Raw genomic sequence first — 22,177 nt, 5'->3', positions numbered from 1 at the left:
ACATTAAAAATAGACCAAACACATGACGTCCTACGGAGAACAGCTGTTTTGGAGGAATTTAAAGATTCACTTCCTGCAGTAGTGAGAGCTTATGTGGAAGATCAAAGAGTTAAAACTGTTAGACTAGCAGCAGAAGTGGCAGATGATTTTGAATTGGTTCACAAAGCAAGGCTTGATTTTCAACATCAATTTCAATCTGAAGATTAGAAACTGGGGAATTGAGAAATTCACAGGTGGTCACTGAAAAGGAGGTTTTGTTGTGGCAGCATGGTAGTATAGTGGTTAGCACAGTTGCTTCACAGCTCCAGGGTCCCAGGTTCGATACCCAGCTGGGTCACAGTCTGTGCGGAGTCTGCACATTCTCCCCGTGTCTGCGTGGGTTTCCTCCGGGTGCTCCGGTTTCCTCCCACAGTCCAAAGATGTGCGGGTTAGGTGGATTGGTGATGTTAAATTGCCTTTAGAACATAGAACATAGAACATTACAGCGTAGTACAGGTCCTTAGGCCCTCGATGTTGCGCCGACCTGTGAAACCACTCTAAAGCCCATCTACACTATTCCCTTGTCGTCCATATGTCTATCCAATGACCATTTGAATACCCTTAATGTTGATGAGTCCACTACTGTTGCAGGCAGGGCATTCCACGCCCTTACTACTCTCTGAGTAAAGAACCTACCTCTGACATCTGTCTTATATCTATCTCCCCTCAATTTAAAGCTATGTCCCCTCGTGCTAGACATCACCATCCGAGGAAAGAGGCTCTCACTGTCCACCCTATCCAATCCTCCGATCATCTTGTATGCCTCAATTAAGTCACCTCTTAACCTTCTTCTCTCTAACGAAAACAGCCTCAATTCCCTCAGCCTTTCCTCATAAGATCTTCCCTCCATACCAGGCAACATTCTGGTAAATCTCCTCTCCACCCTTTCCAATGCTTCCACATCCTTCCTATAATGCAGCGACCAGAATTGCACGGAATACTCCAAATGCGGCCGCACCAGAGTTTTATACAGTTGCAACATGACCTCATGGCTCTGAAACTAAATCCCTCTACCAATAAAAGCTAACACTCCTTACGCCTTCTTAACAACCCTCTCAACCTGGGTGGCAACTTTCAGGGATCTATGTACATGGACACCGAGATCTCTCTGCTCATCTACACTGCCAAGAATCTTACTATTAGCCCAGTACTCCTGTTATTCCTTCCGAAATAAATCACCTCACACTTTTCTGCATTAAACTCCATTTGCCACCTCTCAGCCCAGCGCTGCAGCTTATCTATGTCCCTCTGTAACTTGTAACATCCTTTCGCACTGTCCACAACTCCACCGACTTTAGTGTCATCTGCAAATTTACTCACCCATCCTTCTACGCCCTCCTCCAGGTCATTTATAAAAATGACAAACAGCAGTAACCCCAAAACAGATCCTTGTGGTACACCACTAGTAAGTGGACTCCAGTCTGAACACTTCCCATCAACCACCACCCTTTGTCTTCTTCCAGCTAGCCAATTTCTGATCCAAACTGCTAAATCTCCCTGAATCCCATGCTTCCGTAATTTCTGCAGTAGCCTACCGTGGGGAACCTTATCAAACGCTTTACTGAAATCCATATACACCACATCAACTGCTTTTCCCTCATCCACCTGTTTGGTCACCTTCTCAAAAAACTCAATAAGTTTTGTGAGGCACGACCTACCCTTCACAAAACCGTGTTGATTATGTCTAATCAAATTATTCCTTTCCAGATGACTATACACCCTATCTCTTATAAACCTTTCCAAGATTTTGCCCACAACAGAAGTAAGGCTCACTGGTCTATAGTTACCGGGGTTGTCTCTACTCCCCTTCTTGAACAAGGGGACAACATTTGCTACCCTCCAGTCTTCTGGCACTATTCCTGTTGACAAAGGTGACTTAAAGATCAAAGCCAAAGGCTCAGCAATCTCCTCCCTAGCTTCCCAGAGAATCCTAGGATAAATCCCATCCGGCCCAGGGGACTTATCTATTTTCACCCTTTCCAGAATTGTTAACACCTCCTCCTTATGAACCTCAAGCCCTTCTAGTCTAGTAGCCTGAATCTCAGTATTCTCCTCGACAACATTGTCTTTTGCCTGTGTGAATACTGACAAAAAATATTCATTTAGCACCTCTCCTATCTCCTCGGACTCCAAGCACAACTTCCCACTACTGTCCTTGACTGGCCCTACTCTTACCCTAGTCATTCTTTTATTCTTGATATATCTATAGAAAGCTTTTGGGTTATCCTTGATCCTACCTGCCAAAGACTTCTCATGTCCCCTCCTGGCTCTTCTTAGCTCTCTCTTTAGGTCCTTCCTAGCTAACTTGTAACTCTCGAGCGCCCTTACTGAACCTTCATGTCTCATCTTTACATAAGCCTCCTTCTTCCTCTTGACAAGTGTTTCGACTGCCTTAGTAAACCACGGTTCCCTTGCTCGACCACTTCCTCCCTGCCTGACAGGTACATACTTATCAAGGACACGCAGTAGCTGTTCCTTGAACAAGCTCCACATTTCCATAGTGTCCTTAGTGTCCAAAAAATGTTTTGTGGGGGTTACTGTGTTACAGGGATGGGGTAGATACGTGGGCTTCAGTAGGATGCTCTTTGTAAGGGCCGGCGAGACTCGATGGGCCGAATGGCCTCCTTTTGCACTGTAAATTCTATGATTCTAAGATAAGGAGAGTGTGCCTCAGAGTAAAAAGGAAACTTATGATATTGGAAGAGAGATAAGAAACTTAAGTGTCTTAAAGTTGGACTTGTGGCGTCGCAGTATTGGTGTCTTATGGAAATTACTGGAAAAACAGACTTGGTAAAATGGGATAAGCCAGTGGGATTTATTAAAGTGGGAAGAAAAAACGGTGACCCAGTGGAAGAGGTGCTACAGAGTGTACAGCCTATTCAGACATTGTTGGATAAGCAGGTACCAGAACTTTTTAAGGATGTTATTTGTGAGGATAAGGTTGACTTGTGTGTACCAGAGGGAATAGGTAAGGATAGTAAGATCTTAAGGGATACAGGAGCAATTAAATCTTTAATGGTGAGAGGTAAGGAGAGATGTAGCCTGGAAGAAGTACTTCCAGAAAAGGTGGTAATACGTGCTATTAGTGGCGAGAGCAGTAATGTATCTCTACGTGAGGTAAGGTTACTTTACTGACTGTTATTCCATTAGAAATAATGTATTACTGAGAAAATGGAGATCTGTACATATTCTAGTTGATGAGAAATGGGCAGAAGTTCATCAAGTGGTGTTATCGTTGGGTTATAGAAAGGAAGTTTTGCAGGTAGCGCATGAGGTTCCAGTAGGGGATCATTTCGGAGTAAGGAAAACTTGAGCAAAAATACAAAAATATTTTTATTGGCCTGGACTGCATTCGGATGCAGTTGAATTTTGCCATACATCTCATACATGTCAAATAATAGGGAAAGCTCAGGCAGTAATAAAACCAGCATCTTTAATATCCATTCCTGCATTTGAGGAACCTTTTACTAGGGTCTTAATTGACTGCCTGAGACCCCTGTGATTCTCCATGTGACTGTGTGGGTATTCTCCGGGTACCGGTTTCCTCCCACAGTCCAAAAATGTGCAGGTTGGGTGGACTGGCCATACTAAATTGCCCCTTAGTGTCCAAAAGGTTAGGTGGGGTTACTTGGTTACGGGGATAGAGGGAAGATGTGGGCTTAAGTTGGGTGCACTTTCCAAGCGCTGGTGCAGACTAAATGGGCTGAATGGCTTCCTTCTGCACTGTAAATTCTATGGTTCGAAAATGGGTGGGATTCTCCATCCTGTCGCACCCGTTTTCTGGTGCAGCGCGCCCTCATTGGCAGTGGGATCCTCCGGACCGGTAGCTGGCCAATAGGATTTCTCATTGTGGGCACCCTCACACCTTCGGGAAATCCGCGGGCGTGAGTGTGCTGCCGGTAAAGCGGAGGATCGCGCCGATGGAGAATCCCGCTGGATATCAAACTGGAAAGACCACATATGGTCAGGATTATCCAGAGGTCTGGGATAAAGGAATTTCACTTGTACTATTTGCAATTAAGGATGCACCTGATGAATCAAATAAAGTTCAGTCCTTCGAATTGATTTTTGGCCATGAGGTGAGAGGACCACTTAAATTGATCAAAGAGAAATGGGTGAGTCAGCGATCAGTCCAACAACACAGTCTCCATGCTTCAAACTTTAGGGACAGATTAACTAGGCCTGGTTAGATGGCTAGAAAACATCATAAATTGTCTCAATATGGATGAAAAAAGTGGCAGACAAGAAATCAAAAATTTGTTGTTTTGATAGTGGGAAGAAAGTACTGGTATTTTTACCAATGGTAGATGAACCATTAAAAGCAAGACTTAATGGGCCTCATCAAATTGAAAGAAAATTGAGTGAGGTGAATTATTTGGTGAGGACGCCAGACAGAAGGAAAACTGGCGTGTGTCATGTTAATACACTCAAAATGTATTTTGATCGAGAAGGAAAGAAGGAGCAAGTGTAAGTCAGGGAGAAGAGATAAATCCAAACCATTCTGAATATGCCATTCCTCAAATTAAATTGAATAGTGAGGAAGTATTGAAAAATTGGGATACATTATCGAGTAAGGTCAAAATGACCTAAACGTGTTAATAGAGTCACATAAAGCTGGATGCGGGAATAAATTGGGAAGTTTGAAAGTAATTATACATGATGTAGATGTAGGAAAGGCTATTCCCATTAAACAACATCCATACAGGCTCAATCCACTAACGTTAGCACACATACCAAAGGAGATGGACAGCATGCTTAAGGATGATTATAATTGAAGTGAGTTACAGTGATTGGAGCTCACCGATTGTCATGGTCCCCAAACCAGATGGAACACAATGATTATATGTGGACTATAGAAAGGTCAACATGGTTACAAAGTCAGATTTGTATCCTATTCCTCGTTTGGAAGACTGTGTTGAAAAGGTGGCATAAGCAAATTTATCACCAGACTTGCCTTACCTCAAGGATATTGCAAGTACCTTTATCAGACAGGGTGACGCACGTTCGGCTTTTATGCTGCCAGATGGTCCGTATCAATTTAAGGTCCTGCCATTTGGAATGAAGAATGTGCCAGCAACATTCCAAAGATTAACCAACAAGGTAATTTTTGGATTACACAATTGTGCAGTGTACATTGACGAGTTGGTGGTGTTCAGTCAAACGTGGAAGGAGCATTTGTGGCATTTAAAACAACTATTCGATCGATTAAAGGAAACTGGATTGGTAAATTTGGATAAATGTGCATTTGCGAAAGCTCAAGTCACATTCTTAATCCACACAATTGGACATGGTTAGATGGCCCCATAGAATGTGAGAACAAAAGCTATTGAAGAATTTCCAATACCATCAACTGGGCATGAATGGTTTCTACTGGATGTTCGTGCCAAATTGCAACAGCATAGTTTCTCCACTGATTAAACTTCTGAAAAACACAAGAAATGCCAGTGGACGCCAGAATGTCAGGAGGCAGTCAATAATCTGAAGCATGTGTCAACCACTGCACCAGTGTTGAGGACACCTAATTATGCCAGTAATCTAAGGTGGCAGTTGATACAAGCAAAGTGGGTGTTGGTGCTGTACTGCTGCAGGAAGGTGATGAAGGAATCGAAAGACCAATTGGCTATTTTTCCTTGGAAGCTCACCAAAGAAAATATTTGACCATCATGAAGGAGCCATTGACTTTGGTATTGGCGCCATGACATTTTAACATTTGTTAGTTTAAAAAAAACTTAAAGTACCAAATTATTTTTTCCCAATTAAGGGACAATTTCGCGTGCAGACCTACCCTGCACATCTTTGGGTTGTGGGGGTGAAACCCACGCAGACACTGGGAGAATGCGAAAACGCCACACTGACAGTGACCCTGGGCCAGGATTCAAATCTGGGTCCTCAGCGCCTCAGGCAGCAGTGCTAACCACTGTGCCACCAGACCGCCCAACATTTATGTTAGTAACAATTTATCTGTGACAACTGTATACACAGACTATAATCCATTAAAATTCTGGGACAAATTTAAAAATCAAAAGACTGTTCGGATGTAATTTATTGTTAATGTATGAATTCTATATGTGGAAGGAAGAGAAAATGTGATTGCTGATGCTTTATCACAACTGTGATGTGTGAGAACACTAAAATGGTCTATAATCATGTTTGTGTTTGCCTTTTAAAAAATGTAAAGTGAGTATAAGTTGCATGTAATGATAACAAATGTTTAAAGTTAAAAGGTTTTAGAAAAATGAAGCCATCTGTTTATATTGCTGGTTCATTTTTTTTAAGGAGGGAGGTGTGACTAATGGAGGTTTTTGGGAATAATGGATTCTGAAAATTGGGGCAATTTAAGTATTAAAAGCTGGGGTTATAGCGTGTTTGACTGCAGAGGTCATGGGCGGGATTCTCCCGCAGTTGGCGGGATGGCTCGACGCCGGCGCCAAGAACAGCGCGAACCACTCCGGCATCGGGCCAACCGGAAGTTGCGGAATCCTTTGCAATTCCGGGGGCTAGGCCAGTGCGGAGGGGTTGGCGCCGCGAGATGGCGCATGTGCAGAACCGCCGGCATGGTTCCACGCATGCGCAGACCGGCTGCTGAGTTTCCTGCGCATGCGCAGGGGGGTTCTTCTCCGCGCCGGCCATGGCAGAGCCCTACAGAAGCCAGCGCGGAAGGAAGGAGTGCCCCCATGGTACAGGCCTGCCTGCAGACCGGTGGACCCCGATCGCGGGCCAAGCCACCGAGGGGGCCCCCCCCCCCCAGGGCCGGATTCCCCCGTGCCCCCCTGAGGACTTCAGTAGCCGGCCTAGAAGCCAGGTCCCGCCGTGACGGACCATGTCCATTTCACACCGGTGGGACTGACCAGGAACCGCTGGCCGCTTGGCCCATTGGGGCCCGGAGAATTGCCGGGGGGGGGGCCGCTGCCAACGGCCCCCGACCGGCGCGGCGTGATCCCCGCCCCGGCCCGAAAACCGGAGGTGAGTCGGAGAATCCCGCCCCATGTTTTTCAAAATGCTTTTGTCTTGCAGGGCATGGGAGATTTTAAGAGCCAGGATATGAATTTGACGAGAGGAATGTAGTTTTTCAGTCTCTGCTGTTAATGTGCTTTCAGCCTGGAGATTTAATTTGTTTCTCAGCTTGAGGATGTCATGTCATTTCTGGGTGGAGCTGAGGGATTCAGAGAGATATTTTGAGAATGGTTTGGAGAGGAGTTGACGTCTGATCTGTCTGACACTGAGACCACAATTTTCTCCCAATAGGATAGTTTTAAAAGGAGTAATAATATTTAAAGCAGAACAGTGTTGTCTGAGAATAAGGATGAAGCTAAAACATGCCAGGTGAACCAACGTATTGAAGATATTCAGCCAGAGTCTGAAGGAGTCCAATCGGTTCTCTGAAGCAAGTATTACTCTATGCCATGCCGATTTTAAGATGAATTGAGAGCTGTATGTCTCTTTTCCTGTTGTTTAATGGGGAAATGAGTAGGATTGTTTAAGGCAGGTTTTATCAGATTGCAGGTTGTGAGCCACAGGTGGGTCACATGCGTGTGTCGGGGAGGCCACAGAGCAATTGATCATGCCATTCTCGATCACAGGAGAAGCTTGTAAGAATCACGGCTGTGACCATCTTTTAAGTTGAGAAAGCCAGTGGCAAGTGGCTTTTAAATGCGAATGATGCAGTTGTGCTCCCATCATGTACCCTGATGTCACACAAACTCTGTGATCCATGCTTTTAGGACAAAATCACAGAGGAGAGATTCCTCCATTTTCTAGCTGCCAACAGCTGGCAACAAGACTGTGAAGAATTGAAGATGGACCGTTTTGTTATAACGGGCAGCACGGTAGCACAAGTGATTAGCACCGTGGCTTCAGAGCGCCAGGGTCCCAGGTTCAATTCCCTGGTGGGTCACTGTCTGTGCGGAGTCTGCACGTTCTCCCCGTGTCTGCGTGGGTTTCCTCCGGATGCTCCGGTTTCCTCCCACAGTCCAAAGACGTGCAGTTTAGGTGGATTGGCCATGATACATTGCCCTTAGTGACCAAAAAAAGGTTGGAGGGGTTATTGGGTTATAGGGATAGGGTGCTGTAGACAGAAAAGAACAACTTGTTAGCCAAGTGCTCTTTGAATGTTTTCCATTGCCTATCCAAATTCATCCCTTTAAATAGCATTTCCCAATACATCATAGCCAACTCATATCTCATACCATTGTAATTTCCTTGATTAAGATTCAGGATCCTAGTTTCAGAATCAACTACGTCATTCTCCATCTTGATGAAGAATTCTATTATATTATGGTCACTCATCCCCAAAGGGCCTCACACAACCAGGTTGCCAATGATTCCGTTCTCATTATACAATAACCAGTCAGAGATGGCCTGTTCTTTAGTTCAGTGTTCTTCAAACTTTTGTTCCGCGACCTATTTTTACCAACCGGCCAACCTTCGGGACCCAACCCGGCCGTACTTCGTGACCCGCGCCGGCCGACCTTCGCGACCCACGCCGGCTGACCTGTGCGACCCACCATTTTCTCTTACCTTGTTTGCTGCTGACAAAAGTGGAGGAAATGGTTTTGGGTCCCTTTGGCCCTCGTACACGCTCCTCCAATGGAACCTGTTGGATGAAGGTCAAGCCTTTCAGTATTGGAAAGTATGGAGTCTCCATCTGTCTAAAGTTCTGCATTTTTTTCCTTTAAACTTTTCCCAAACCACCCCCCCCCCGAATTTGTAAAAAGAAATAAAAATTAAATGAATAAAATAAATGAATAAAATGAATAAAACCCCCCCAAACTTGGAAAACAAAATGCTGTGACCATTTTAAAAAATAGCGGCCGCACTCCGCATGCCTGCCCGATCATCGGCGCCCATGTGCATAGTTTTGTGCATGCGCGCCGATGATCTCGCATGCATGCGCAGTGCGGCGCATTTTTTTAACATGTTTGCGGCTATATTGAAGGCCGCTTGCAGACGGTGTTTTTAACAGCCAGTTGGTGCGGCTGTTGCGCACAGATCTGCGTGATCAGGAGCGCCGCGACGGATGGCTCCGCGACCCTCCCGACACCCGCCCACGACCCACCCCCGGGTTTGACAATGCCTGCTCTAGTTGGTTCCTCAATGTATTCGTTTAGAAAATTATACCATATATAGGACCAGGAATTCCTTCCCTACGGTATTGTGCTAATTTTATTTGCCAAATCTAGGTGGTACAATGGCACAGTGGTTAGCACTGCTACCTTACAGCGCCAGGGACTCGTGTTCGATTCTGACCTTGGGTGACTGTGTGGAGTTTGCACGTCCTCCCCGCGTCTGCGTGGGTTTCCTCCGGGTGCTGTGGTTACCTCCCACAGTCCAAAGATGTGCATGGATTGGCCATGCTAAATTGCCCCTTGGTGTTTGGGGATATGTGGATTAGGTGGGGTTACAGGGATAAGGTGAGAGAAGTGGACCTGGGTCAGGTGCTCTTTCAGAGGGTCGGTGCAGACTTGATAGGTCAAATGGCCTCCTTCTGCACTGTAGGGTTTCTCTGAATTCTATGGTGTCTATTGTATGGATTCTATTCAATGGATTCTATTCTATGGATTCTATATGCAAATTAAAGTCACCGTTAATTACAGGTGTTCCTCTATCGCATGGTCTCTAATTTCCTATTTAATGCCATTCTCAACATCAACACTGCAGTTTGGGGGTCTATGTACAACTCCCACTCGTATTTCTCAGTTCTACCCATAAATATTCCACATTATTGGAATGAATATCTTTCCTCAGTACTGTGTTCATTTCGTCTTTAACCAGCAATGCAACTCCACTGCTTTTTCCATTTTGTCTGTCCTTCCTGAATACTGAATACCCCTGAGTGTTCAATTCGCATCCCTGGTCATCCTGCAGCCATGACTTCATAACCCCGACTTAATGGGCAGCATGGTAGCATTGTGGATAGCACAATTGCTTCACAGCTCCAGGGTCCCAGGTTCGATTCCGGCTTGGGTCACTGTCTGTGCGGAGTCTGCACATCCTCCCTGTGTGTACGTGGGTTTCCTCCGGGTGCTCCGGTTTCCTCCCACAGTCCAAAGATGTGCAGGTTAGGTGGATTGGCCATGATAAATTGTCCTTAGTGTCCAAAATTGCCCTTAGTGTTGGGTGGGGTTACTGGGTTATGGGGATAGGGTGGAGGTGTTGACCTTGGGTAGGGCGCTCTTTCCAAGAGCTGGTGCAGACTCGACGGGCTGAATGGCCTCCTTCTGCACTGTAAATTCTACGATAATCTATGATTAATCATACCCGTTTACATCTATTTGCACGATGACTTCATCCACTTTATTGTTAATGCTCAAAAGGCACAAGCAGCGGATGAAGAATGTGCTAAAATTAAGCAATGGAGCAAAAATGGCTGGCCAGTATATGCTTCAAATAATCCCATCCTTAAACAATACTTTGTGCAACGGAGACATCTCCGTGTCGTGGAGAACGCGCAAACTCCACACAGTCACCCAAGGCCAAAATCAAATCCGGGTCCTTGGCACTGGGAGGCAGCAGTGCTAATTGTGCCACTGCGCCGACCTCATCTCCTGTGGGAACACTTCGGAATAGATCTTCTCAACCTCAATGGGAAGGCGTTGCCCATAGTTGTTGATGATTACTCCAGGTGGTTTGTGGTCAAACGTCTTCATGATCTGACCTCAGAAGTAGTCATTAAATCATCAGCATGGCATTCCAGATCTTGTCCTTTGCAAATGAATGTTTTAAGAAGTTCCCGGACGTATATGAATTTGTCAAACCAACTAGTTCACCCAGATACCTACAGCTAATGGAGAAGCCGAAAGGGGAGTAAAAATGGCAAAAACTTTGTTGAAGAAAACTGGCAATATCAATTTAGCATTGTTCCACACCACTTCTGAATGGTATCGCTCCGTCAGAAATTCTGATGGAAGGATGACTATGAAATCAACTTCCTGTTCTTCCACACACACGTATACCATGCCATAAAGCAAAAGAATATAGTGAGGGTAAAGGAGAAGGATGCGTACCATGCAAATCAAAGGAGAAACTATAATCAGCGCTATAGAGTACACGGTTTACCAGAAAACCAGCGAGGGAATCAGTCTGGATTCGTGACCAGAATCAGGAAGGCCACAAACTGGAAAATACACCATGGCTTTGGTTACCATAGTGTATTTATATCGGCAAAAAGACAGCTATGTATGGAATAAACTACCTATATGATCAAGAAGACAACCTGAACAAAGAACCAATAGTCGTTAATGATTTGCATACTACTCTACAGATTTTGACCACAGTAAGAAGTCTTACAACACCAAGTTAAGGTCCAACAGGTTTGTTTAAAATCACTAGCTTTCGGAGCACTGCTGCTTCCTCAGATTTTTAGAGAGAGGATGGAGAACTCGAACCACCAACATAGCTGAGACCAAGACCAGGGCGATTGGTGAAACCAATTTTACCTCTGTGAACCAGAGAGGAAGACGTAGGGGGCGATTCTCCGAGCCCCGCGCCGGGCCGGAGAATCGCTGCAACCACGCCACGACACCGGCGCGCGATTCTCCGAGGTGCGGAGAATCGGCGCCAATTGCACCTGCACGTTTGGCACCCATACGACAGAGTCCCGCCGGCCCCGTTCACCCCTGGTCGCTGCCAACGGGATCTCTGCGCGACCGATCGGGGGGCGGCCTGTGGGTGGGGGAGGGGGGCTCCTTCACCGGGGGAGCGTCCGGTGGGGTCTGGCCCGCGATCGGGGCCCACCGATTAGCGGGCCGGCCTCTTCCCCCCGGGCCTACTTTCTGTTGCGTCGGGGCCGCCACGCTAAAGAAGCCCCCCCACGCATGCGCAGGTTGGCGCGGCCCAACTGCGCATGCGCGGGTTGGCGTGGCGAAAGGAGGCTGGAGCGGCGTGAACCGCTCCAGCGCTGTGCTGGCCCCCTGTGGGGGCGAGAATCGATCGTACCCGGGACCGGTTCACGCCATCGTGAAACACGACGGCGTTCACGACGGCGTGAACACTTGGGCTCCATATTGGAGAATCGCCCCATAGACTTTTGCGTGTGATATAGTAGGATAATTTAAATAATATATTTATTAGAGTCAGTGACTTTAGGGTAGACGCAGTATAAGTGATTAATGTTAAATATGTAAATAGATGGTCTACACCATTGCTGCTGTTAGATCCGATGACAACAGAGTGTCCTGAGAAAGAGTTCTACATAGGGCCGGGTGCTAAGCATTCTGTACACATTGAGTATAATGTTCAGTAAAAGGTAAAGGGTGGCACGGTAGCTCAGTGGTATGCACTGCTGCCTCACGGCGACGAGGATCTGGTTTCGATCCCAGCCCCAGACCACTGTCCGTGTGGAGTTTGCACATTCTCCTCGCGTCTGCGTGGGTCTCACCCCCACAACCCAAAGATGTGGAAAGTAGGTGGATTGGCCACGCTAAATTGCCCCTTAATTGAAAAAAAATGCTTTAAACGCGAAGTTGACCAACAGCCTTGCCTTGAGTAATATCTATAAATCCTAACCATGGACAGCCTTATCTAAGACCCACACCAGTGTCAACAGATTCTGCTGCTGTTGTAGTACATGTTGTGATGGGACTCGGACAGTGTTATCACATTTGGAATTCCAGGATATTGACTCAGTGAGATGAACAGAATGATAATTCTTGTCCGAGTTGGAATGGAATACAATTTGGAAGAGGCGGAGGGCTGGATTCTCCGATCGATGACGGCAAAATCGCGTTCGGCAATCGGCTGGAGAATCCACTTTTATGCTGGAATCAGAGTGGCGCTGTTTTACCGATGCTCCGCCCCCTCAAAAACGGTGTACGAGTACGCCGCATGTCGTCGAGACGGCCCCAGGACGACACCTGAGGCCCTCCCTGATGCTCCGTCCCGTGGGGCATGTGTCCATACTACTTTCGAGGACCTCGCTGTGTCTAGCACCACCAAAGTGGGGGGGGGGGGCTTCGGCAGAGGCTGGGGGACTGGTGGGGTGCGGTCCGGGGGTGGCGAGGGGGGATACAGGGGGACAGTTTTTGGCAGGCCAGGTCCGCACGCGGCAGGCGCTATGCTGTACGGCGCGCGCATGAGCTGCCAGGGTCCTGCCCATTCTGCGCCCGTATCCGCAGATAAAGCCGGGGGCTTTACGCGGCGTGGCTGCTAGCCCCTCACTGGGCAGAGGATCGGTGCAGAGGTGCCACCTACGACCAGAAGGATCCTGCGGACATAGCCGCAGAATCGGAGAATCCAGCCCGGAGTTCCTGATACATACCTACATTTGTTTCTCTTGGGTTATGGAGGCTGCTGCATGCAAAATGTTGTTTTGTGAGTTCCTGCAGTGCATCCTGCTGCTCATGTATACTGTAGCAGTGATTATTCCTTTCCAATTCTCTTCCCACACCTAGTGGTGTGCTGAGGCAGACTTTCCGTCTTTCCCCATAGTTAGTAATCCCCAGAACAGGTTGCTAGTCTGTCGCCAGGGCCTGCTAGCTTGAGGGGCCAGAGTCTCTCCTGCTTTTACCACCAGCCATTGGCGTGTTTGGAAGAATTTGCAGGTTGGCCCTCTCAAGCTGTTTGCCGGTGTTATAAACACACCTTCCTTGACCATCAAGTGATGAGGTGGGTCCTGAACCCAGACTTTATGCTGCAGAGGGAGGAATGCTACCACACAGCAGTAGTTAATTATTTTTTCTCATTTATGGGATGTGGGTGTCGCTGGTTAGGCCAGCATTTATTGCCCATTCCTAGTTGCCCTTCAGAAGGTGGTGGTGAGTTGCCTTCTTGAACCGCTGCAGGCCTTCAGGTGTAGGTACACCCACTGTGCTGTTAGGGAGGGAGTTCCAGGATTTTCTCCCAGCGACAGCGAAGAAACGGCGATCTAATTTCAAGTCAGCGTGGTGAGTGACTGGAGGGGAATCTCCAGGTGGTGGGGTTCCCTGGTATCTGTTGCTCTTGTCCTTCTAGATGGTAGTGGTCATGGACTTGGAAGGTGCTGTCTAAGGAATCTTGGTGAGTTGCTGCAGTGCATTTGTAGATGGTACACACGGCTCCCATTGTTCGTCGGTTTGTGGCAGGAGGAGCAATCAAGCGGGCTGTTTTGTCCAGGATGGTTGGATTGGATTGGATTTGTTTATTGTCACGTGTACCGAGGTGCAGTGAAAAGTATTTTTCTGCGAGCAGCTCAACAGATCATTAAGTACATGAGAAGAAAAGGGAATAAAAGAAAATACATAATAGGGCAACACAACATGTACAATGTGACTACATAAGCACTGGCATCGGATGAAGCATACAGGGTGTAGTGTTAATGAAGTCAGTCCATAAGAGGGTCATTTAGGAGTCTGGTGACAGTGGGGAAGAAGCTGTTTTTGAGTCTGTTCGTGCGTGTTCTCAGACTTCTGTATCTCCTGCCCGATGGAAGAAGTTGGAAGATTGAGTAAGCCGGGTGCGAGGGATCTTTGATTATACTGCCCGCTTTCCCCAGGCAGCGGGAGGTGTAGATGGAGTCACTGGATGGGAGGCAGGTTTGTGTGATGGACTGGGCGGTGTTCACTCTCTGAAGTTTCTTGCGGTCCTGGGCCGAGCAGTTGCCATACCAGGCTGTGATGCTGCCTGATAGGATGCTTTCTATGGTGCATCTGTAAAAGTTGGTAAGAGTCAATGTGGACATGCCGAATTTCCTTAGTTTCCTGAGGAAGTATAGGCGCTGTTGTGCTTTCTTGGTGGTAGCGTCGACATGGGTGGACCAGGACAGATTTCTGGAGATGTGCACCCCTAGGAACTTGAAACTGCTAACCATCTCCACCTCGGCCCCGTTGATGCTGACAGGGGTGTGTACAGTACTTTGCTTCCTGAAGTCAGCTCTTTAGTTTTGCTGGCATTGAGGGAGAGATTGTTGTCGCGACACCACTGCACTAGGTTCTCTATCTCCCTCCTGTATTCCGACTCGTCGTTATTCGAGATCCGGCCCACTATGGTCGTATCGTCAGCAAACTTGTAGATGGAATTGGAACCAAGTTTTGCCACACAGTCGTGTGTGTACAGGGAGTAGAGTAGGGGCTAAGTACGCAGCCTTGCGGGGCGCCGGTGTTGAGGACTATTGTGGAGGAGGTGTTGTTGTTCATTCTTACTGATTGTGGTCTGTTGGTCAGAAAATCGAGGATCCAGTTGCAGAGTGGGGAGCCAAGTCCTAGGTTTTGGAGCTTTGATATGAGCTTGGCTGGAATTATGGTGTTGAAGGCAGAGCTGTAGTCAATAAATAGGAGTCCTTGTTTTCGAGATGCTCTAGGGATGAGTGTAGGGCCAGGGAAATGGTGTCTGATGTGGACCGGTTGCAGCGGTATGCAAATTGCAGTGGACCAAGGCGTTCTGGGAGTATGGAGGTGATGCGCTTCATGATGAACCTCTCGAAGCACTTCATTACGACTGAAGTCAGGGCCACTGGTCGGTAGTCATTGAGGCACGTTGCCTGGTTCTTCTTTGGTACCGGTATGATGGTGGTCTTCTTGAAGCAGGTGGGGACCTCGGAGTGGAGTAGGGACAGGCTAAAGATGTCCGTGAATACCTCTGCCAGCTGGTCCGCGCAGGCTCTGAGTGCACGACCAGGGATCCCGTCTGGGCCCGTCGCCTTCCGAGGGTCACTTTCAGGAAGGCCAATCTGACTTCGGAAGCTGTGATGGTGGGTATGGGTGAACTATGGTCTGCTGGGGCACTCGCCAGCGGATTGTTGCTTACCTGCTTGAACCGAGCATAGAATGCATTGAGTTCATCGGGGAGGGGAGCACTGCTGCCAGAGATACTGTTCGGCTTCGCTTTGTAGCCCGTTATGTTGTTTAGTCCTTGCCACAACCGCCGAGAGTCTGTCTGTGACTCTAGCTTGGTTTGATATTCTCTCTTGGCATTCCGGATGGCTTTGCGGAGGTCGTACCTGGATTTCTTGTATAGGTCAGGGTCGGCTGCCTTGAACGCCTCAGATCTGTCCTTCAGTAGAGAGTTAATCTCGCGATTGAGCCATGGTTTCCGGTTGGGGATCGCACGTACTGCTTTCTTTGGCACGCAGTCATCCACACATTTGCTGATGAAGTCTGTGACGGTGGTGGCATACTCATTGAAGTTGGTCGCTGAGTTCTTAAATATGGACCAGACCACTGTCTCTAAGCAGTCACGTAAGAGCTCTTCTGTCTCCTCGGACCAGCACTGCACAACCTTCTTAGCTGGATTCTCCCGCTTGAGTTTCTGCTTATATGCCGGGAGAAGGAGCACCGTCTTATGGTCTGATTTCCCAAAATGCGGTCGGGGGATGGAACGGTAGGCGCCCTTGATTTTTGAGTAGCAATGGTCAAGAGTGTTGCAGCCCCTGGTGGGACAGGAGATGTGCTGGTGGAATTTTGGCAGTACACTCTTGAGGTTGGCCTTGTTGAAGTCTCCGGCCACGATGAACAAGGCCTCTGGGTTTTCTGTTTCGTAGTTGTTTCTTACTGTGTATAGTTCGTCCAGCGCCTTCCTCACTACTGCCTGGGGTGGGATGTAAACCGCTGTGATAATGGCTGAAGTCAACTCACGTGGAAGATAATATGGGCGGCACTTCACGGTCAGGTATTCCAGGTCTGGGGAGCAGTAGGTCATCAGAGTCGCCACATCCAAGCACCAGGAGGAGTTGATGAGGAGGCAAACCCCTCCACCCTTCGCTTTGCCTGATGATGCCATGCGGTCCACCCGGTGAATTGAGAAGCCTTCAGGTTGTATGGCACAGTCTGGTGAGGCAGGGGTGAGCCATGTCTCTGTGAAACAGAGCACACAGCAGTCTCTTACTTCCCTCTGAGAGGTAAGTCTGGTGTTAAGTTCATCCAGCTTGTTTTCGATCACTTGGACGTTTGCCAGGAGTATGCTGTGGAGAGGGGTCTTGAAACCGCGTTGCTTCAGTCTAACCTACAGACCGCCGTGTTTCCCTCGCTTCCTCGGTCGGCGGCTGCTGCTGGATGATCCTGGGATCTGATGGCAGATGTCAGCTCTTGTGGAAGGTAGGTGGTCGCGTCTGGCGGGGTCCAGGGCGCTGTTTACGTATCTGGGGTTGCATCTGGCAGGGTCCTGGGCACTGGTTGAGGTAGAGGGATTGCTAGGGGGGCATGTTTGCGGTCCGGATGGGTCCCGGCGTTCTGCGGGCGCAGGAATACCTTGCCGCGCGTTCGGATCCTTGCGCGGGGTCTCCGCCGTTTCGGGGGTCCTGAGTCATGGGCAGGGGCATCCTGAGGCAGGTTGGGCTGGGTCCCGTGGTCTGTTCGTTCCCTGGGCGCTCCTGGGGTCGGATCTTGAAGTAGGCCTGGTGGAGCCTCCACGTGGATTTTTCTTTCTTCCATCACCAGGTAGGTTGGGTTGTTGGGCGGGCCTCTCCGGGTCGGGTCGCTGGGCGGGTCTCTGGGGGTCGCCCAGAGATGGTGTCGCGGATCTTAATTGTTGTTGGAGCTACACTCTTCCAGGCAAGTGGAGAGTATTCCATTACACTCCTGACTTGTGCCTTGTAGATGGTCGACAGGCTTTGGAGGGTCAGGGGGTGAGTTACTCGCTGTAGGATTCCTAGCCTTTGATCAGCCACAGTATTAATGTGGCTAGTCCAGTTTAGTTTCTAATCTAGGGCAGCATGGTAGCACAGTGGTTCGCACAATTGCTTCACTGCTCCAGGGTCCCAGGTTCGATTCCCGGCTTGGGTCACTGTGCGGGGACTGCATGGTCTCCCTGTGTCTGCGTGGGTTTCCTCCGGGTGCTCCACTTTCTTCCCACAGTCCAAAGGTGTGCAGGTTAGGTGGATTGGTCATGATAAAATGCCCTTAGTGTCTAAAAAGGTTAGGTGGGGTTATTGGGTTATGGGGAAAGGGTGGAGGCGTGGGTGCTCTTTCCAAGAGCCGGTGCAGACTCGATGGGCCGAATGGCCTCCTTCTGCACTGTAAATTCTATGATTCAATGGTAACCTCCAGAATGTTGATTGTGGGGGATACAGCGATGGTAATGCCATTGAATGTCAAGGGACGATGGTTAAATCATCTCTTATAGGAGATGGTCATTACCTGACACTTATGTGGCGTGAATGTAACTTGCCACTTGGATAGTTATGGAGGCCAGTAGCTGGGGTGACAATCAAGAGAACTGCTGTATCCTACTTACTGCTGAGCATCTTGAGTTCTGATGCGGCTGCACTCATCCAGAGGAGTGTCGAGTATTCCATCACATCCCTGACCTTCGTCTTACTGATGGTGAGACTTTTGGGGAGTCAGGAGATAAGCCGTTCATCGCAGAGAATGCAGCTGGTACTGTGCGTTTGTCTCCATGGTGTGAATATCGCTCCTTCGATTAATCTGGTCAGATATTGATGGTGGGAAACTCAACGGTGCGGGATTTTCCTCAACTCCCCCATGGTATGTTTTGCAGCGACGGAGGCGGTGGGATTTTCCGTCCCCCGTTGCTGTCAATGGGGTTTCCCGCTGTTCATACCTTCCGCCACCGGGAACCAGTGGCGGGGGAGGGAGAAAGACCATGCCGGCGGGAATGGTCGGAAAACCCTGGGCAAAATTCTCCCCCAACGGCGCGATGTCCGCCGACTGGCGCCAAAAACGGCACCAATCAGACGGGCATCGCGCCGGCCCAAAGGTGCGGAATGCTCCGCATCTTTGGGGGCCGAGCCCCAACATTGAGGGGCTAGGCCGACGCCGGAGGGATTTCCGCCCCGCCAGCTGGCGGAAGTGGCGTTTGTTGCCCCGCCAGCTGGCGCGGAAATGCGGCGCATGCGCGGGAGCGTCAGCGGGCGCCGACAGTTTCCCGCACATGCGCAGTGGGGAGAGTCTCTTCTGCCTCCGCCATGGTGGAGGCCGTGGCGGAGGCGGAAGGGAAAGAGTGCCCCCACGGCACAGGCCCGCCCGCGGATTGGTGGGCCCCAATCGCGGGCCAGGCCACCGTGGGGGCACCCCCCGGGGTTGGATCGCCCCACGCCCCCCCCAGGACCCCGGAGCCCGCCCACGCCGCCTGGTCCCGCCGGTAAATACTAGCTTTGATTTACGCCGGCGGGACTTCGGCCCATACGGGCCGGAGAATTGAGCGGGGGGTCCCGCCAACCGGCGCGGCCCGTTTCCCTCCCCCGCCCAATCTCCGGTATAGGAGACTTCGGCGGGGGCGCGGGCAGGATTCACGGCGGCCAACGGCCATTCTCCGACCCGGCGGGGGGTCGGAGAATGACGCCCCCTGTCTCAGTTTTTGGTGCTGTTGAAGGCCAGGGGGGACGCTGTTGGCTTTTTGTTCTGGGAAAATGTAATAATCCGGCATGCAAATGGTGTGAATATTACCATCCCCTTGTCAACTGAAACCTGGATACTGTCCAGGTACTTTTGTGGGCTGCCACGAGCTGCTTTATTACTTAACCGTATTAGAGGTAATCATTTGAAGTGGTTCTTTTGAACTTTCAAAGTGGTCCCCAAGCTGCACTGAGACACTGATAAAGACTCATTTCACGAATGGGATTGCTTTAACTTGAAGCCTATAAGTAAATGCTAAATTGAATTTAGCACTGAAGTCAGGGAATGAATAATGTGTGCCTGCTTATCAGCAGTTAGCTTCAATTTAATTCCAAATCATGCTTTTCTGTAATTAACATTATTACAAGAAAAAGAAAAATAATCAACCAAATATGACATGACTGTAATGTAGCTAGTTACAAAACAAAAGAGATGGGCCAAAAGAAAATATGACCGAATTATAAATCATTTTCCATTTTTGTGTATTAATTGAAACCAAAGTACCCTCACGGCAGCTCCTTGCACATTTATAGAGTGCTTTAGAGTAGAAACGTTTGTCCCAGTTTTTTCTGGTGTGGGATATCTCACAGTACACCCCATTAGTTAAACTTTCTCCCTTAGTGTTCAGTTTGGAAATGATTTCTCCCCATTGGAACTCGGGGCGGTGAGCTCCGCAGTTCATGTTGTTCCCTCTCTGTAGTGTCATGATATGCACTCATGCACATAATGAGATACAGACAGGCAGTGACAGACACCCAGTACAGCCAATCAACACACAGGACAGAACACAACCAATCACCAGGCAGAACACTAGAAGGTGGTCTCCCACTATAAAAACACACGAGGCATCAACACTCTGCCTCTTTCCACTGGTGACAACTGTAGTGACAGTCAGGGTGTATATATCAGTTAGCACCTTCTACACGTGGCTCAGAGCTAGTCTGGTCTAATTAGTTATAGTAAGCACGCTTAGATTAGTAGAATGTCAAACCCACAGTGAACTGTGTGCACTGCTTAACAAGTTCAATAAAGCGTATTGAACCAACACCAAAGTTTGGAGTCTACTTTCAAGTACAACTGCATCCAGTTGCAGTCCGTGTTACCCCTGGGTGATTAACACGACATGTAGCAGAGAGGTTATGCAACATCGCAGGAGCACAGATGAGTCATTTAAAGATACCCACTCCATTAAGTAGCAGCCTTGATTCCCTGCAGCAAATTTAATTCATAATCCATGTGCAAATGTGACAGTTTCATAGAAACGTGTGAGGAGATTGAGGGCAAGCTGATGTTTTCAGATGGCTAAAAGTAGAGTGGCACGAGTTGTCTATGGTACATCGGCATAGATTCAGAATTGAGCAAGGGACAGTGATGCGACCATCAATTCACACGAGACGAGGAGTAGAAGTGAACAGTGGTTTTAATCAGCTAGATCTGTGCCTGCCTGTGACTGCTCTGTACTGAGTGTCGCCTCCAGGCTGCAGATCTATATACCTCCCCTGAGGGGGCAGAGCCATAGGCGGAGCCCACAAGGACATCAACATAATACAATACAATGTAATGCAATACAATGGTGAATGGTAGCAGTAATACATTCACCACAGACAGAAAACAGGAAGTAGGAATAAATGGATCACTCTCAGGTTGACAGGCTGTGATTCGTGGGGTGCCGCAAGGACCAGTGCTTGGGCCCCAGCTATTCACAATCTATGTCAATGATTCGGATGTGGCGACAAAAGTTAAGCTGATGACAGGAAACTTGGTGGGAATGTGAGTTGGGCGGAAGATGAAAAAAGGTTTCAAGGAGATTTAGACAGGTTAAGTGAGTGAACAAGAACATGGTCAATGGAATAAAATGTGGAAGAATGTGAAGTTATCCATTTTGATTGGAAAAACAGAAATGCAGACTATTTCTTAAAGGATGAGATGTTGGGAAGTGTTGATATCCGAAGGAACTTTGGTGTCTTTGTTCATGTGTCACTGAATGCTAACATGCAGGTGCAGCAAACAATTAGGAAGGTAAATGATGCGTTGGCCTTTATTGCAAGAGGACGTGAGTATAGGAGTCTGCAATTGTATTAACCCTTGGTGAGACTGCACCTGACATATATTGTATACAGTTCTGGTCTCCTGACCTCAGGAAGCATAAACTTACCAAAGTGGGACTGCAATTTAAGTTCACCACACAGATCTCTAGGATGGTAGGATTGGCCTATGAGGAGACCCCCCCCCCCACCACCCCAAGCGCCCCCACGGCTGGAGGGCCTGGAACAAGGGGACTCAGTCTCAGAATAAGTGTTAGGCCATTTGGGACTAAGATAAGGAGGAATTTCTTCACTCAGAGGGTACTGAATGTTTGGTATCCCCCACCCCAGAGGTATGTTCAACACCGAGACTGATTGGTTTCTAGATGTTAAAAACATCAAGGGGTAATCGGGATAGCGCGGGGAAAATGGTGTTGAGGTACAGGATGAGCCATGATCTAGGTGAATGACAGAGCAGGCTTGAGGAGACGAGTGGCCTACGCCTGCCCTTATGTCCCATGTTCCTATGTCCAGTAACTTGTGGAGATTCTCCTCACCAAACATTTCAGCATGATTTACATTTTAATAAAATGGTGGATGTTATTAAGGTCGCCGTTACTTTGCCCATAAAATCTGGGCCTACGTTGAGAAATGTTGCACAAAGGCCGGAATGAACGGCTGGAGTCTCTGGTCCTGTCGGCAGCGCACCCTCACCTGGGGTCCCAGCGGTATGAGGCGGCTTCAATGGGAAATTCCATTGACAAGCGGCGGGAGCAGAGAATCCCGCCACCAGCGAATGGCGCACCGCCTCCCTATGCAGAGGTACACGTGGCTGGAATCCTGCCCATAATT

General features: G+C 48.5%; 1 protein-coding gene across 2 annotated transcripts in view; it reads left to right on the top strand.

Moving 5' to 3' along the window:
* oca2 (oculocutaneous albinism II) overlaps positions 1 to 22,177 on the top strand; it is a 690,248-nt gene that overhangs the window by 339,903 nt on the left and 328,168 nt on the right. The gene's annotated exons all lie outside the window — the stretch shown is intronic.

Source organism: Scyliorhinus torazame, chromosome 15 (assembly GCF_047496885.1).
Source record: "Scyliorhinus torazame isolate Kashiwa2021f chromosome 15, sScyTor2.1, whole genome shotgun sequence".
NCBI classification, from domain to species: Eukaryota; Metazoa; Chordata; class Chondrichthyes; order Carcharhiniformes; family Scyliorhinidae; genus Scyliorhinus; species Scyliorhinus torazame.
The sequence above is the reverse complement of the archived record's forward strand: the minus strand, read 5'-3'. Positions and strand labels throughout refer to the sequence as shown.